Here is a 17,324-nt window from a genome sequence, read left to right as displayed (position 1 = left end):
TACGACATTTTTACACACTATTTAGTGAGCTAGTATGCGATTTGGGACGAGGCGTATCTTACAGCAATGAATCTTCTTCATCCAGTGGGCCACTGTGTTTCCTCTTCAGCTGCTCCAACATGGAGGGTGTGCTCCGTGCCAGCTAAGGTCGGCTTTACAAATAGCACAACTGATAACCCTTTTTCTGAGTTTAGCTCCCACACTTTTGAGGAATTTGCTTTTGAGGCTGCCATCGCGCTGCTGTTAATTCCAGTGAGCGGTAATGTCAAAACATTCCTAGCGAGCGCGAGAAGGACGCGTAATGATATCATCAACTAATCGACTACTAAATTAGTCGCCAACTAATTTGGTCGTCGACTAAGTCGAATAATCGTTGTACCCCTAGTGTGAAAATGCCCCAAGGCTGCTCCAGCAGCAGCCACTCACAGAGATACAGAGACTTTGTCAATCGTAGTATAACTACTATTGTATGCTGAGTATAATAACAGTGTGTTAAAGCGAAATCTAGGCAAACACAAATAAAAGCAAAAACAAACAAACAAAAAAACAGGGAAAACCCAATACTTATGATGCTGAAGAAAGGAGGAACTTTAGGTGGAGTTTTAAAACAGTAGAGGAAGTGCTGGCCGCACACACTCCCAAAGCCTTTGGTGCATTTGAAATGTGTTTTATTTTCCCATTAAACCAGAGAGCTAACATCACTGCTAGGAAGCGAGAAAAAAGACATTTCACACTGCCCACTCCCAGAAATGAACCACAAAGCAGTTTTCAAAAGTTCAAAAGTTCAGGTTCAAGATACGCCATCAGAAAGGGGGTTTCAGAATGTTTAGCTCTTTTGTGTTCTAATAAATTTGATAACACTATACTTCACATTAAAACATAAAATATGAGGATTTTTCATCAGAAAATATGTTTTTCTTAGTACAATAATGCGGTGAAAATAGCTCTAGAAACCTTTTTATTATGTTGAAAAGCGTTTCTGCAAATTCTTCAGACTTCTCTTTGAAAAATAGCTTTTTGAAAAACTTTATACTGCACTTCACATCTCATTGCATACAGTACAAATAGCTACACAATGCTGGAGTCTACCAAATTGTGCTTTTTCATTCCTCTCCTTTCAGATCTAAGCATGTACAGGCTTTTGTGAATGTATTCTCTGGCTTGCTGTTTTCTTTGTGAAAGCAGCTAGAGTAGTAGCTACTACAGCAAGAATAGCTGCTATTTTGATCCATTTTCCAGTGTCTGCATTAACCTTAAAGCTCTACATCCACCCACATGACCCATACATGGAAGAAGACAGTAAGGAGGGGCTGCTATTGAATAGCTGTGCTGACTTTGCTGATGGAGAAATGGACCCTTATCTGCTACACAGAAGGTAAAACCAGAGCTTTCAAGTATCAATGCTTGCCAATGCAGGACTGAGTTCCAGACAGTCAGACTTCATTCCCATACTTTCAAAAAATATAAAACTCCATAAAGTAGTGCAGATAGTAGAGCCATGCTTTGTAATCATACAATCCTGGAAGATTCACAACGTGAAGGTAAATGTCAAACATAATAGTTATACATATTGAATGCTGAGGGCATACAACAAAGATCATTTATAAATGTCACACCTGTCTCTACGAAATCAGGAAGTGCCTAAACAGTGACTTTGCTACCTCCAGAACTAGAGGCATCTTGATCCTAGTGCAAATCAAGACTGCTCTAGATCACACAGCAATAAGAAATACAGTATCAGGAACCTCAGAAGGAAGCCTATTTGAGATTACTTAACAACTAGAGAGAGCAAGACAGACAGAGAGACAGATGGACCGACCTTTATTGATCCCAGTTTGATTACAGTTTCAGTAGCAAGACATAATTGCACATAAACTTACATATACTATGCAGAAAAAATAGAAATAAATCTAGACATAAGTTAAAGTACAAGAGAAATAAAATAAAAGTATATACATTTACATATTTACATGATATATGAGAAAGATTTGTTATATTTACAGACAGCAGGCACTGAGTGGTATGAGGTAAACTAAAAGCACATATTATAGACATAAACTAACTGAGTTGCATCAGTATTGTAGTGTAAAGTGCATAGTGAAATTGTCATTATAGTAATTGTTGTGATATATTGCAGTGTGCATCAAACAAAGAGGGGATACAGTGATGTGGTTCAGCACAGTTCAGACAGCAGGAGATCAGTACCATCTCTGCAGTAAGGAGACTCGTTGTAGAGCCTTATGGCAGTGGGTAAGAAAGATCTCACACAGTGCTCTTTAACACAGCACAGCTGTACCAGAGGGTAGCATGCAGAGGGTGTGAGGTGTTGTCCAAGATGACTAACAGCTTGTTAAGCATCCTCTGTTCTACCACAACCTCCAAAGAGTCCAGCTTGACTTCGACAACAGAGCCAGCCTTCCTAATAAGTTTGATCATTTTGTTCAGAGCAATTTTGTTAATGCTGCTGCCCCAGCAGACAACAGCATAGAATAGAATAGAATAGAATAGAAAGAGTGTTACAGCTCCAGTCCAGCTTGTTGTCCAAGTGCACACCCAGATATTTGTAGCTCCCAAACCCCTCCACATCAACTCCATCAATAGTGACTGGTGACAAGGCAGGTTTGGACTTCCTAAGGGCTAGCACCATCTCCTTAATCTTACTGATGTTTAACTGCAGTTGGTTCAGCTTACACCATTCAACAACGTCCTTCACCAGCATCCTGTATTCCTCCTCCTGTCCATTCCTCATGCACCCCACAATGGCCATGTCACCCAAGAATTTCTGCAGATGACACGACTCTGTGTTGTACCTGAAGTCAGAGGTGTACAGATTGAACAGGAACGGAGCTAACATAGTCCCCTGGGGTGCCCCAGCACTGCACACAGCCTGGTCTGAGACACAGCCCTACAGTCGCACATACTGAAGTCCAGTCAGATTTTCCATTGTCCATGAGATGATGGATTCATCCATCTGCATCAGCCATAGTTTCTCCCCTACCAGCGCAGGCTGTACGGTGTTGAATGCACTGGAGAAATCGAAGAACACGATCGTCACAGTGCTGCCTGATGTGTCCAGCTCTGTCCAGCAGGTAGATAACTGTATCATCCACTCCACAGCCATCCTGGTATGCAAACTGCAGAGGGTCAAGAGCCAGTTTGACCAGAGGTTTCAGATGAGCTAGCATCAGCCGTTCAAGTGGGATGTCAGTGCAACCGGTCGATAATCATTCAGTGCTGTCGGTTGCCTTTTCTTGGGGACAGGAACCACACAAGATGTTTTCCACATAACTGGAACTCTATTCAGGCTGCAGCTCAGACTGTAGATGTTCTGAAGAATTCCACACAGCTGCTCTGCACACAGTTTCAGCACCCAAGGTTCAATGAGGTTGTTTGAGGCAAATGTGAGATAATTGCATGATGCTAGCCTGGTGTGATATAAGCTTCTCTCACAGCACCAGCACAGAAGAAGCAAACTTGTGACATCGAACATGTCAAAAACGAATATATTATTTATTACGTATTGATGTATGCAGTGAAGTACAGTAACTATTGATCTGCATTCTGACAAGTCTGTCTGCACTTCAGACTTTTTTCATTTGTTGCTATATCAAAAATAACAAAAACGTAACAAAAATGTAGATGTTCTTTCTCTTCTTCAAATATGACTGTACACACAATAATAACATTGCATCAAGTTCAAACCATTATGAAATATCTCCTTATTTATCACAAATGTGGTAACAAGAAACCTACATTATAGAAATGAACCTGAGAGAGAGAGAGAGAGAGAGAGAGAGAGAGAGAGAGAGAGAGAGATGAATAAGAACTACTGAGATTAGGCATACCAGACAGACAGCAAAGAGGAGAAATGATGACTGCAGTGTTTTCACACAGCCATGTTAATAATCTTCCAATTACAGTTAATTGGGCCCTGCACTCTGTGACTAATATTGATTTTGCTCTGAACCTCACTGCAGAATTGGATATGAGAGACTGGCAAAGGCATTTTTCATAAACATTTTATTTCTCTGTAACATCAAGCTTGATAAAGAGGTTTGCTTCAGTCTTAAGCCTAGATACTGGGCAACATTAAGTGGAGTAGATTAAGGAGATTGAACAGCAATTGTATTTGAGACATCTTGGTGCCATCTATCTAAAGAAATGGCTGAGGTCATAGTGATGCATTAGGAGAGACTGGTGGGTTCTCAGCTTCGAACTCCATACCTTTCAACACAGCTGGATAAACAGAAACCCAAATGACTTACTCAGAGTTTGGTTGAAGTGAATATTATGCTAATATATGTGGCACCATAAAAAATAAGGCCTATTTCCATGGCCCTAAGGAAATTAAAGTAGTAAATGTGATTACAGAGTACATCTCTATTTAGCCTAGATAAATGAGACTGCGCAAACAAAGTGAAGAGCATATAAGAGTGAGAGGAGAACTCTGTGAAAGAAAGAAAGAAAGAAAGAAAGAAAGAAAGAAAGAAAGAAAGAAAGAAAGAAAGAAAGAAAGAAAGAAAGAAAAAAACTGTGGGTCATAGCGTCGGTGCAGATTAGTTGTGTGTGCACTAGGGGTGGACAGTACAGCAAAAATGTCATATCACAACACTTTCACATTTTCAGAATATGTGAAACATGTCTCAATATTTGCCATCAAAAACTGTGGGTACAATCATTTTGTATTGTATTTTTTACACTAATCCATTTAAACAGGATAAATTCTATTTCTTTGAAATTAAGGACACAAGTTTTTGTTCTTTAAATGTGTGTCCACAATATACTCAAAAAATATATTCTGTATCACAATAATGATAAAATATCAGATATTTTCCAGATATCATCAGATATCTCCAGCAAGTGCACACACATGCAATCTGTGCTCATCATTCTGCTCCCATGCAGTGCTGGAAGACAGGTGGCTCAGAGGGGTTCCTCTCAGACAGATGTTTCAGGGTAAATGCACAGTTAAGTGCCTGAAAGGTATTTCTCACTTCTCTCTCAGACCTCTTGTTTTAGAGGTCGGTAACTGGGCTGGTGGCGATTGTGCAATCCTGACTGAGCCGTGGACAGCTCAAGCAGATGTACAAGTTTCTTGTAAAAGGTCTCTGAATGTTCGACTTTTTGCGAGGCTGACTTCGCTTCTTATCCTCCAGCTTCTCATTCTAATTGTCCCGTTCCACGTAGATTGGCCTGCTGCGCCATTTAAGGTGTAAGGGGAGAATTTGAAAGAGAAGCGACTTCAGTTTAGCGAGTTGCTTTATATTAAACGTGTCTATTTATAAATGTAAAGTCCATTCATCTCCAAATTATCGATGTTTGTCTTCTCTCTTTGCCGTTTCGTTCTCTGCATTGCTACGGTGACCAGCAGTCTGTGCCAGTCTTCAGCGTTAAAGGGTGAACTAGCAGTTATGCGTTAAATCCAACGTTTAAGGCCATTTATTGTGAAATTATGTTATGTGTGAGATTTATGTTATTTTACCTAGACATCTAGTTCTGCTGTGGAGCTGCAGCAGCTCTGCAGCAGTGGAGAGATTATTCAGGCCTGATTCTGAGCCCAAACAGAGTTAGAGTCAATGATGAGGATTTTGAGGTTAAAGTGATTGCTGAAGTTTAATAAAGACTCTGAATGTCAATGTCTGTACACACACCACTCAGGCATAACTTTATGAGCACCTCCTTGTGTTATGAGCACCCTCCATTGTCAATTTTATCAGCTCTACTTACTTTATAGGTGCACTTTGTAGTTCTACAACTACAGACTGTAGTCCATCTGTTTCTCTGCATACTTTGTTACCCCCTTTTACCCTGTTCTTCAGTGGTCAGGACCCCCAAGGACCCCCACAGAGCAGGTACTATTTGGATGGTGGATCATTCTCAGCACTACAGTAACACCAACGTGATGGTTAGTGTGTGTTGTGCTGGTGCAAGTGGATCAGACACAGCAGTGCTACTGGAGTTTTTAAACACTCACTGTCCACTCTTAGACACTCCTACCTTGTCAGTCCACCCTGTAGATGTAAAGCCAGAGATGACATCTCTTGCTGTACAGTATGAGCTAATCATCCTCTAGTCCTTCATCAGTGGTCACAGGACACTGCCTAAAGGATGCTGTTGGCTGGATATTTTTGGTTGGTGGACTATTCTCAGTCCAGCAGACTGAGGTCTTTAAAAACTCCAGCAGCACTACTGTGTCTGGTCCACTCAGACCCACTAACACACCACCAACACATCAGTGTTACTACAGCGCTGAGAATGATCCACAGGTGGGTTTATACGCCTGTGGCCATGGAAGTGATTGGAACAAGTAATCTACTACACATTAAGTTATGTTCTGTTCACTGTAATTAATAACAATTAATAATAATTAATAATTAATAATAATTGGAAATATGCAAAAAATATCATTTATGTCATCAGTTATGCTGCTGTATGATGTGATTATATGATGTGCAAGCAAAAACACATTGAAACCTAATGTGACATGTTTAAAGACTGGTCTGTGTTTGTCTCCCAAACTACATTTAGGACATTACATGAACGTCCTGAAAAGTCAAAACTGTGAAATGTGTAACTGGTCTGGATGTTCAGGTCACACAATAAAAACAGGTCACACAATAAAAACTCTCTATAAATTTGGTGACAAGTAACAATTTCATGAGATTTGCATAGCCACTAGTGGAATATGGGTACCAAACCACAAGGCTGTTTCACTCACATTTCTGTAGCTGGTCTTGGGTATTGTGGTAACATAACAACAACAACAGCACAAGCTTACCTAATAAGAAGAATGAATTACAGAGTGAGTTTCACAGCCAGCAGTGCTTACAATGTGAAATACAGTCAGAGGGACAGTGAACTGGTCCTAAGAGCCATGGACACTGTGATATTACTGTAACAAATCTTCCAGCACTTCACTGAGAACCCAGCCTCTTTAGTACACTCATAAACAAAGGTACCAAAAGGGTTCCACTTTTGTTCCCTAAACCAGTGGTTCCCAAACCTGGTCATTGGAGTACCCCCTGCCCCCACTGCTCCCAAAACGCCTGATTCAAATAATCAGTTGATTAATAAGCCCTTCATGACTTGAAGAGGGTGTGCTAGGAGCAGGGGTGCTCCCGGACCAGGACTGGGAATTTGTGTACTAAAGAAAAAGAAAAACAACTTAAACGTTCTTTAAAGAAACAAAGTGGTTCTTCAGAGCAATATACTGGTCATGGCTTAGCATTCCTTTCAACTTTACGGGGCTAAGAAACATCTACCACATGTACAACCCCAATTCCAATGAAGTTGGGACGTTGTATAAAACAGAATATGATGATTTGCAAATCCTTTTCAACCTATATTCACTTGAATACACTACAAGACAAGATATTTAATGTTCAGACAGATAAACTTTATTGTTTTTTGCAAATATTCACTCATTTTGAATTTTATGCCAGCAACACGTTCCAAAGAAGTTGGGACAGGGGCAACAAAACATTGGGAAAGTTGAGGAATGCTCAAAAAACACCTGTTTGGAACATTCCACAGGTGATCAGGTTAATTGGAAACAGGCAAGTGTCATGATTGGGTATAAAGGGAGCATTCCTGAAAGGCTCAGTTGTTCACAAGCAAGGACTGTCCGGATTGTTCGGAAGTTCAAAAGCCAGCATCTCTGATGGTATTGGGGTGTGTTAGTGCCCATGGCATGGGTAACTTGCACATCTGTGAAGGCACCATTAATGCTGAAAGGTAGATACAGGTTTTGGAGCAACATATGCTGCCATCCAAGCAACGTCTTTTTCAGGGCCATTCCTGCCTATTTCAGCAAGACAATGCCAAGCTACATTCTGCACGTTACAACAGCATATCTTCATAGTAAAAGAGTGCGGGTACTAGACTGGCCTGCCTGCAGTCCAGACCTGTCTCCCATTGAAAATGTGTTGTGCATTATGAAGCGCAAAATACGACAACGGAGACCCCGGACTGTTGAGCAACTGAAGTTGTACATCAAGCAAGAATGGTAAAGAATTCCACCTACAAAGCTTCAACAATTAGTGTCCTCAGTTCCCAAATGCTTATTGAGTTTTGTTAAAAGGAAAGGTGATGTAACACAGTGGTAAACATGCCCCTGTCCCAACTTCTTTAGAACGTGTTGCAGGCATCAAATTCAAAATGAGTGAATTAAAAACAATAAAGTTTATCCGTTTGAACATTAAATATCTTGTCTTTGTAGTGTATTCAATTGAATATAGGTTGAAAAGGATTTGTAAATCATCATATTCTGTTTTTATTTATGTTTTACACAATGTCCCAACTTCATTGGAATTGGGGTTGTAATAAAGCTGTGTGGTTTGCAATTTGGACTTGGTCTTATTTATTTCACATACAATGGTTGTGAAAGCAGTACTAGAGATGCTGACAGCTTGCTCCAATAAAGGACATGTTCAGAGCTAAGCGAGCTGCAGCAGCAGAGCCCCAGAGGTGGCCTGTGTGTTTATGAGCTCATCTCTCAGTGTTTTGGCAGGTGCAGCCGTAGACCCTCACTAACTATTTCAAATATTAGGACACCAGCGTTCCTCTGCTCATCATTACAATCACAGAGCCATGCAGGACCAGAGTGCACCAGGGAATGACAGAGACTGTGGCCTGTGTAAAGATGTATAGAGGAGAAATGAGATGAGTATGAGATGAAATAGCAGTCTGGTGTCAATCATTCATTCAGACTCAGAAATTAGATGCAAAATTGATTGTAGAGATGAGAACAAAAGGAGAGCAAAATGACCATATAACTGCCATAAATAAGAAGAGCTCAAGCATATGATGATATTTAATTCAAGTTTGTGGTCATTATAGCCAACTGTAGAGATGAACAAGGATATTTGAGAATACAGGGATAGAGGAAGTCATCTTTGTATTTGTTTATTAGAATGAAGCATGTGTAGTTTAAAAAATTCATTCTTCATGATCTTGTCCCACAGTCCAAAGACATGCGGTCAGGCCAATTGGACATGCTACATTGCCCCTAGGTGTGAGTGTGTGAGTGACTGTCTGTGTCTGTCTGTCTGCCCTGCGATGGACTGGCGACCTGTCCAGGGTGTATCCTGCCTTCCGCCCGAAGACTGCTGGGATAGGCTCCAGCATCCCCCCGCGACCCTGACGGAGAAGCGGCTTAGAAAATGGATGGATGGATGGGATGGATGATCTTGTCATTTTAAGTACATTTGTGCAATGCAAAACTGCAGAGCAGATATTGGGTCTCACATTAACTCATTTAGTACCACAATATCAAAAAAATTCTCTTTTAGTTTATATGTTTGCTACTAAATTATGAACTATAAAGGCTGTCTTGATTTCATACGAAATTCTTTATGAGGGTGGTGTAACTGATCACTGGACCAGAGTCATGTACTTCAAGCTTGCACCTGAGTAAGTTAATATCTACACAGGAGTTACACAAAGGAGGCAAATAAAACATATAATGCAGATACAATTACCATATTTTGTATATTTCATCCCTATTGATGGTCACAATTGCGTATGTATTTTGACTCCAGTCATTTTTCAGCATTTTGAAAAAAAAAAATCAGAAAATATTTCACGAAAAAACAACACAGATGCATCAACAACTACATATACTGTCATTTTTTTCCATATTCAATATTTCAATTTTTACAGTGTGTCCAGCCCTTATTTACAGCTTTAATTCTTTTCAGGAGACTTGCTTCCAGTGCAAAGAAATCTGCAGGGATATTTGTTCACACCTCCAAAGTTCAGTCTTAGAAGTTGGATGCATTTTCTCCTTCTCACAATCCAAATAATCTCAAACACATTCAGTGATGTTGAGGTTTGGGCTCAGGGGTGTTCAGTCCATTGTACTGAGAACAGCAATATCTTCTCCATTTCATCTGAAAATGTTCTTTTTTTTTTACTCAGTAAGGGCTTCTTGGCAGCTAGTCACTCTGTCAGACCCATTGTGTCGAGTTGTCTTCTCACAGTGGAAAGATGGACAAACACCTGTGAATTTTTAAAGATCTGAGGCTTCTCTGTATCTTTTAATAGCTCCAATTTTGGAAACTACTGTTTTTACTTATTGTCCTTTGACAGTCCCCTCCATTATGCAGGTGGATTATTTTAGATCTAATATCTTCATAAATTAATAGCACACAGTTTTGACAGGAAATTTAATGAACATCTGTGACTTTTGCCCAGGGCTGTATGTAGTGGGGGCTGCGGTTGAAAAAGAACATGGAGCGCAAAAGAAAAGACAGCAATTTTAGTCTATATAAAGTATAGAAGCAAGGAGATAAACAGAGTAATATGATTATAAGAATAACTGATGGTTCAATTTGTCCTTCAGTGTTTCTTCTCATAGACAGTAACTCCCTCAGATGGAAGTGTGACTCAGTGGACATCATGGGAGATCCATCAGTGGGTGGCACTGATGACTCCTCAGCAGGATGGCTACAGTAACTCGCAGTCTAACCACGTGTCACTCTAGTCACGTCGCACCTTCATCTTCTCGCATCTTTCTGTCTTTCTCTCTGATTTATCCTCTCTCTGCAACAACTATTCTGTTCTCTCAAGCTAACATACATGCTAACCATACATGAAAAAGTTACCTTGTACACTATAAATGTCATTGGATTGTCAGATGTAAATAGATGTGACCTTGGTTGCCTTGGAGTGATTTCATTATTGGATACGATTACAAATGCCAGTGGCAACTCAATGATGCATTGATGGATGTATTATTCACTGCTCCACTTCTGAGAGCCATGAATATGCACTTAGAGATCTTGATGTGGCAAGACTTTTAGCATGCAAGTAGGCCGCAATTCATGTTCAGTAGAAAAGTAACAAGAACAGTACAAACCTAAAAAAAAAACGTGGCCAAAATTAGTTCTTCAAAACAGTAGAAGAGCATCTTCTAGTTCCCTAATGAATTTCAATGGGTTGCTTTCAAAGAACCATTTTTGTAAAATCTCTGCGATCTCTGCATACTATGCACCTCAGCATCCACTGACCCTGCTCTGTCACTTTACGTGGCCTAGCAATTCCTGGCTGAGTTGCTGTTGTTCCCAGTTGCTTCCAGTTTGCTATAATAACACTGACAGTTGACTGTGGAACATTTAGTAATGAAGAAATTTCACGACTGGACTTGTTACACACATGGCATCCTATCACGGTACCATGCTGGAATTCACTGAGCTCATGAGAGCGACCCATTCTTTCTCAAATGTTTGTCTAGGTGCTTGGTTTTATACACCTGTGGCCATGGAAGTGATTGGAACACCTGAATTCAATGATTTGGATCCGTGAGTGATTATATAGATATATAGACATAGAACTCATGATTCTAAATAGAACCAGTGCATTTACTAAAGAACCCCATAAAGAACCATCTTTTTTAAGTGTGTAGGTTCCGCACTCTTGGTACTGGTCTGAATGCCATCAGATGTATATTATAAACACTGTTTAAAGCTTTTGAACTACTCTTCAAAATCGCACACCATAATCACGACTCATTCCTCTGGTGAGCACTGATCTGTGTACTTACAGTATGTGAGGTGGGAGGGCAAGAAGAGTGGGAGTGGAGTGGAAGACATGAATCTGCTGTGGCGTGCAATTAGCATGCTGAAGAAGGACATCAGCACCCTCTATCACACAGCTAACGGTTTTGAAAACAACAGTGAAAGACTAGCAAATAAATGTTGAAAATTTTGAATACCTTGAGCCTCTGTCCTCTTTCTCATGGAAATGAAGGGGAAAATAATACTCAAGAAGGTTTATAGCAAGAGTCAGTCTAAGCAATGTTTTCATCTCATTAAAATATGTCTTTAACATACAGTCCTTCACACGGCTGAAAAAAAATGTCATTTTCTGAACACTGAAGTCTGTAATTATGTGAACAGATGCAGGCAATCATTTTTCAATTAGTAAAAGATTAAAAGGACAAGGCTTTCAACCAACTAGCTTTTGGCAAAATAACTGCATGATTTCTGGCTTGGCATTTAGGCTTATGGCAGTTACAGAGTTCTCTTATTCAGATAAAAAATAAACATACAAGCAGTAAACGGTTAAACTGGGTCTGGTGGAGAGGGGTTTGGTTTTCATTTGCTTTACTCTTTATTTTAATAAGATCCAGCTTCAGCTTTCAGAGTTAGGAGAAATGCTGATGATCTTCATAATCATCATCATTCTTATCATCTTATTTCCGCAAGTACACCTGCTGACAAGGTCATTTGGAGACAGCCCCTAACTCTGAATCTTTTCTGACCAAAAATAAATAAAAAACACAAAAAAACAAGCATCTCCAATACAGTAACTTTACTTGACAGGGTAAAAACATTATTTACTTTTACTGAAGGTTAGTGTGAGGAGATTTTAATCTAAGTAATTCCTAAAGAAGAATTTCTATTAGTCCATCCATCATGAACATTTCACAAAATTTAACGACCATCTGGAGAAAAGCAAAAATCAAAAACATTTTTTGTTGGACAGTGATGATACTTCTGATAAGCCTTAAAGACTCCTTAATAAAGCCTGGCATCCAAGCAGGACCCAAAACACGCTGTAAAAACCTGTTTAAGCTTTGACCTCAATAAGCACTGATCTTCGCTCCACTAAAACTGTGTATTTAAATGTGCCAATAACTGGCAATATTAGTCAACAGGCTGAGCTCATTAGCTTCCACAAACACATTCATGCAGTATATGCTGTTTATCAGACACAACTCACGTTAAATAAACAACCCGCGCCAGAGTGCAGTTATGTTGAGTAGATATTTCACACTCTGTAGTCACTAAAACACTGAATTTCGGTTTGCGTTCTGAGCAATACAGACTGACTGTTAACCATTTCAGTGTTATGATGAAAATTTCCTCCCGTGTAGTCTTCAAGCAACCGCCACTGGTGTGCATGCACTTGTGTATGTTGTGTTACTAGCACTACTAGCACATCAGATCTGCTAGGTGTCCCAAGTGTGACTTGTTAGGAATTCTAAATGTTCTATCTAATAAATAAACAGAAATGAGGGTCAGTTCAAGTAAATAGCACAGCACTAAATGAATAATGAATAAGAGTTGTTTCAGAGAAGCTAGAATATCATGTCCAAAGGACAGAAATCTGCTTTTTAGAGTGCCAATATGCCCTAATCACTTTTTCATGACCACACAGAGCAGTGAATATACACACCATGAATGTGAGGACACAGTGTCTGATATTTGCACTTATATTTTCTTTTTACTTCATTCTTTCTCTATTTCTTGCAGTTATCAATATGCATATACACATATACACACAGACACACACGTGCACAGTGTCAGGAATGAGGAGGATGATGATAAATGCCACACGCCCAGAAGAAAAGGCTGATTGAAATCTTTATTGACTCATCATCATTACCATTAGCAATCCTTGGCAATCCTAACAGCATCCAGACCCACTGCTTCTGAATCACAATCAGTGTACATGTGTATGTGTGAGAGTGAGAGAGAAACCTCTACCTCACCTCTACAACCTACTCCTCTTCCACACTGTACAATGCTTGCTACTGCTTTGTTTTCTTTTGTTATATTCACTTTCTCCTGATTTAGAATCCCTTTAACCTCTCTTTTTGCTGTGGATGCACAGTGATATTGGAATCAAATTCATATTGGTAGACAATTGCTTTAAAAACATGTATCAGCATCAGGCTGATAAGATTTGACTGATAACGATATTTGATAGTGTTTATTATTCCTCAATATAGCAGAATGTTTAGGCAATGCTACTCTACTGCTGCATTTGATTCATTTTATTGCATTTGTAACTGTAAATAAATAAATGGTCATCTTCTCTGCAGTGCGGAAGTGGGATCTTATAGGCCCATCAGTGATGTAACTAGGAACTTATAGGCCCCAGCCATTGCATAACTAGGGTCTGATGGGCCCCTCTCAGTGGCATAACTAGAATTTTACAGGCCCTAGTTAAATTGTGGTGGTAACTCTTATATATCCCAGTTAGTGGCGTAACTAGGATCCTAAGGACCCCAGTCAGGGGCATAATTAATATCTTACTGGCCTCAGTCAGTGGTGTAACTAGGATCTTATGGGCCTCAGTCAGTAGTGTAACTAGGACAATATGGGCCCCAGTCAGTGACATAACCAGGATCACATGGGCCACGGTCAGTGACATAGGCTAACTGGAATCTTTTTGGTCTCAGTCAGTGATATAACCAGGACCTTATAGACCCCAGTCAGTGAGGTAACTAGGATCTTATGGGTCTCAGTAAACCATGTAACTAGGATCTTAAAGGTCCCAATCAGGGACAAAATACAGATCTAATGGCCCAAGTCCAAAAAAATGTATGGCACTGCCCATAATAAAGTTACTTTCATTGAATAAATTCAAATTACAATGTAATTTCCTTGTTTATTCAATACTGTTAAGCATCAAACAAGTTGATGTTCTCATGTCAAGACACTCCACCCACAAGCATGAGCTGATGGGTGTTAAGTAGAGAGGTACGTTGTTAAGAAATTAGACCTTTCTGTGAGTCATTGCTGTACAATTGTGTCAGTATCTATATGAGAAGACTAACAAAGATTTTGAGAGCCTGCACCACAGAGACCCACCCCTGCTCCCCACCTGTAGTTATGCCAATGCTAATGCAAGTAGGTCTATCCTCAATTTATACATTTTCTACATGTATCTGTATCAGCACTGGTATCAACAGTGTGTAAAAGGAAAATGTTCTTTACTGTGTAAATCTAGCATTCCAACCTACACATTTTTGGAAGATCTCATTAAGTAAACAAATTCTAAGATGACTTTGTATATTTGTATAACGTCGACCATCACCATGTTTAGGTCTGGCCAATGCTATCTCCATTACACTCATCAACCCTCATATGATGCGGCTCTGATCTGTAAAGCCACCATTCTGTGATGACCATGAGGCACTTTTTATGCAGTTGGGGTCAGTTTGTCCAGTCTGCTCATACAATGAGTCACAGTGACTCTCATTAAAACTCTAGCATTTCATTCCAATTTCTCAGAGCAGACCACAGCAGTAAGCAGAAAATATGAGAATTACAGCTTAAAACACTGCAGCAAAAACTTTCCGTTCTTGAATAAAGCAAGCTTACTGATGAAATATGAGAAGTGATCATATGATACTGAATACCACAGCTGATATTACACAGAAGCACAGCCCAACAGAAATCACCACGATAAACAGCAACCAGCTTCAAGGAAAATGTTATTGCTCAAAGGTCAATTGAGACCTAATGAAAATACTCTCTTCATAGACATGAATTTACATTACTGCCTTTTGATGTATAAAAAGTACAAGAGTGACATGTCCATATATAACATTGATGGGTCCCTTACATGAAAAATATTCCATTACGACCAAAAGCAAAAGGTGTATCTAATGGAATTTAATCCTGGCAAGGTCAGTGGAACATTTCATAGAGCTAAAAGTGTATTCAGCGGTGTCAAATGTCGGCTATGATTGGTTGACAGTGTGACTGTGACCCTATGAGGGTAAGGATAGTACAATGTGTGTGTGTGTGTGTGTGTGTGTGTGTGTGTGTGTGTGTGTGTGTGTGTGTGTGTGTGTGTGTAACATTCTTCCGGGCTTAAGCGCGGTAGGCACATCCATTACAGAGTTATGAAAGTGTTTTTCTAACAGTGTTTTTAATCTGTTTGTTTATATACTCAAGTATCTTAATAACTTCCTGTAATCCATTTTAACTCTTCACTAGTTCTCTGCCTGGCAGAGGGAGACTGTTTGTAAAAGCTAAAACTAAGATTGAGTGTAGCCATCTTCTGAAGATGTATTCTGATTTGTACTCCCCCACCGGTTACACACCATATCAACAATCAATATAAAGGAATGAAAGAGTGAAGAAAGAAAAGGAACAAAAAATGTTTTTAATTTCACTGTACATTAGCATGTAACAAAAATTTAATGCAAGTCATTTGTGTAAATTTCTATTAGTCCATTCATAATTACACAAATGTAGAGGGCATTTTCAACTAGTGTAAAACAATAAAATAAATAAATGAAAAAATAAAACAGTAAAGTCAAATATATGTTCAGCAGTTCAGCTCTGGTCGAGGTATCTACACAAAAGGCAATAATGTGTACAATAGTGAACAAGCTCTGAATATTAAACACTCATATTAAATATAGTTTTTTTGTTCTATTGCAGCGGCAGCAAGAGTAGCACAGACTGTAAACTGTCATTGTATCTGAGGAGATTACACCATACCACCACACTGTAAAGCCTGAAGTAGCTGTTCTAAGTTGTCAGCCGGCAGGGTAATGCACTTGGCTTGCTGAGGCAGCCAGTCTGAGTGCAAGCTGCACAGAGCAGATGCCCAGAACACCAAAACAGACATTTTATAGGTGGAGCCTGGCACATATTATTTAAAAGTAAAAGATTCACACAGCCCTGGTGCCAGAATATCTTCTACACTGAGAGGTTGTCAGGACACATTTTACTCATTATCAAACTCACAATGTCTTAACAACAGGCTACAGTGTTTTGCTAACTAATCTTACCTAATCAAAAGCTGCAATACTATTAAAATCAACAAACTTCAAATAAACACAACCAGCACTGCATCACCTTTCACTATCTGCTCGCAAAACTGTTACCCCAGTGAAGACAACAAATCTCAGTTAAAATCACACAGATGTAAGTAAGAGTAATCAGACAAATGAGATGTAACATAACAGAAAAGTAGAAGAAAAGCACAAAAGAAGAAAAATAGCACCAGCAAACTTAACTATCTAAACCATCAAACATCTAAAGCTAAAGTATACTGCCTGGGTGGCTATGAAAAATGTTTATGGACCCTTAATATCTTTCCTTTGATGACCCTATGCAAGGAAGCAGACACTTGTTTTCACATAGACCATTTAAAGCTATTGTAATTTCCAGATGACGACAATGACACTGACACAGCTACTTTTCTTAGCACAAGCTAACTTTTTATTGGTGTTCTTTTATTGGTATTTATTAGATGACTATAAAAACAAGGTAGGGCTTTGATTTGATGACCTCACACTTTCAGAAATTATGCAGAAGGGGTTATTTACTGATCACAACACATATACATAATACTTTTGTAAGATCTCTTATTTTTTATATTTTACACCAACAAATCTTGCTTATATTTTAAGTAATTTATTGTCTCCTCACCTTTCTCTCAGTCTTCTTGACTGCTGGTACTCTATGCCCTTGTATTACAAACCTGCTTGCTTTCATTGTGCTATTTTGTTCCGTTATGCTTCTCAGAGATATTTAATTAGTTTTTTGTGTTTTGAATATAATAATAAGTTTTTG

General features: G+C 39.3%; 1 protein-coding gene across 3 annotated transcripts in view; it reads right to left on the bottom strand.

Annotated features, from left to right (window-relative positions):
• The window catches only part of cyth1b (cytohesin 1b), a 75,168-nt gene that overhangs the window by 43,124 nt on the left and 14,720 nt on the right, over positions 1-17,324 (bottom strand). The window lies entirely within an intron of this gene.

The sequence above is a fragment of the Pygocentrus nattereri genome, chromosome 13 (genome assembly GCF_015220715.1).
Source record: "Pygocentrus nattereri isolate fPygNat1 chromosome 13, fPygNat1.pri, whole genome shotgun sequence".
Lineage (NCBI taxonomy): Eukaryota > Metazoa > Chordata > Actinopteri > Characiformes > Serrasalmidae > Pygocentrus > Pygocentrus nattereri.
This window is presented reverse-complemented; position numbering and strand designations above follow the sequence as displayed.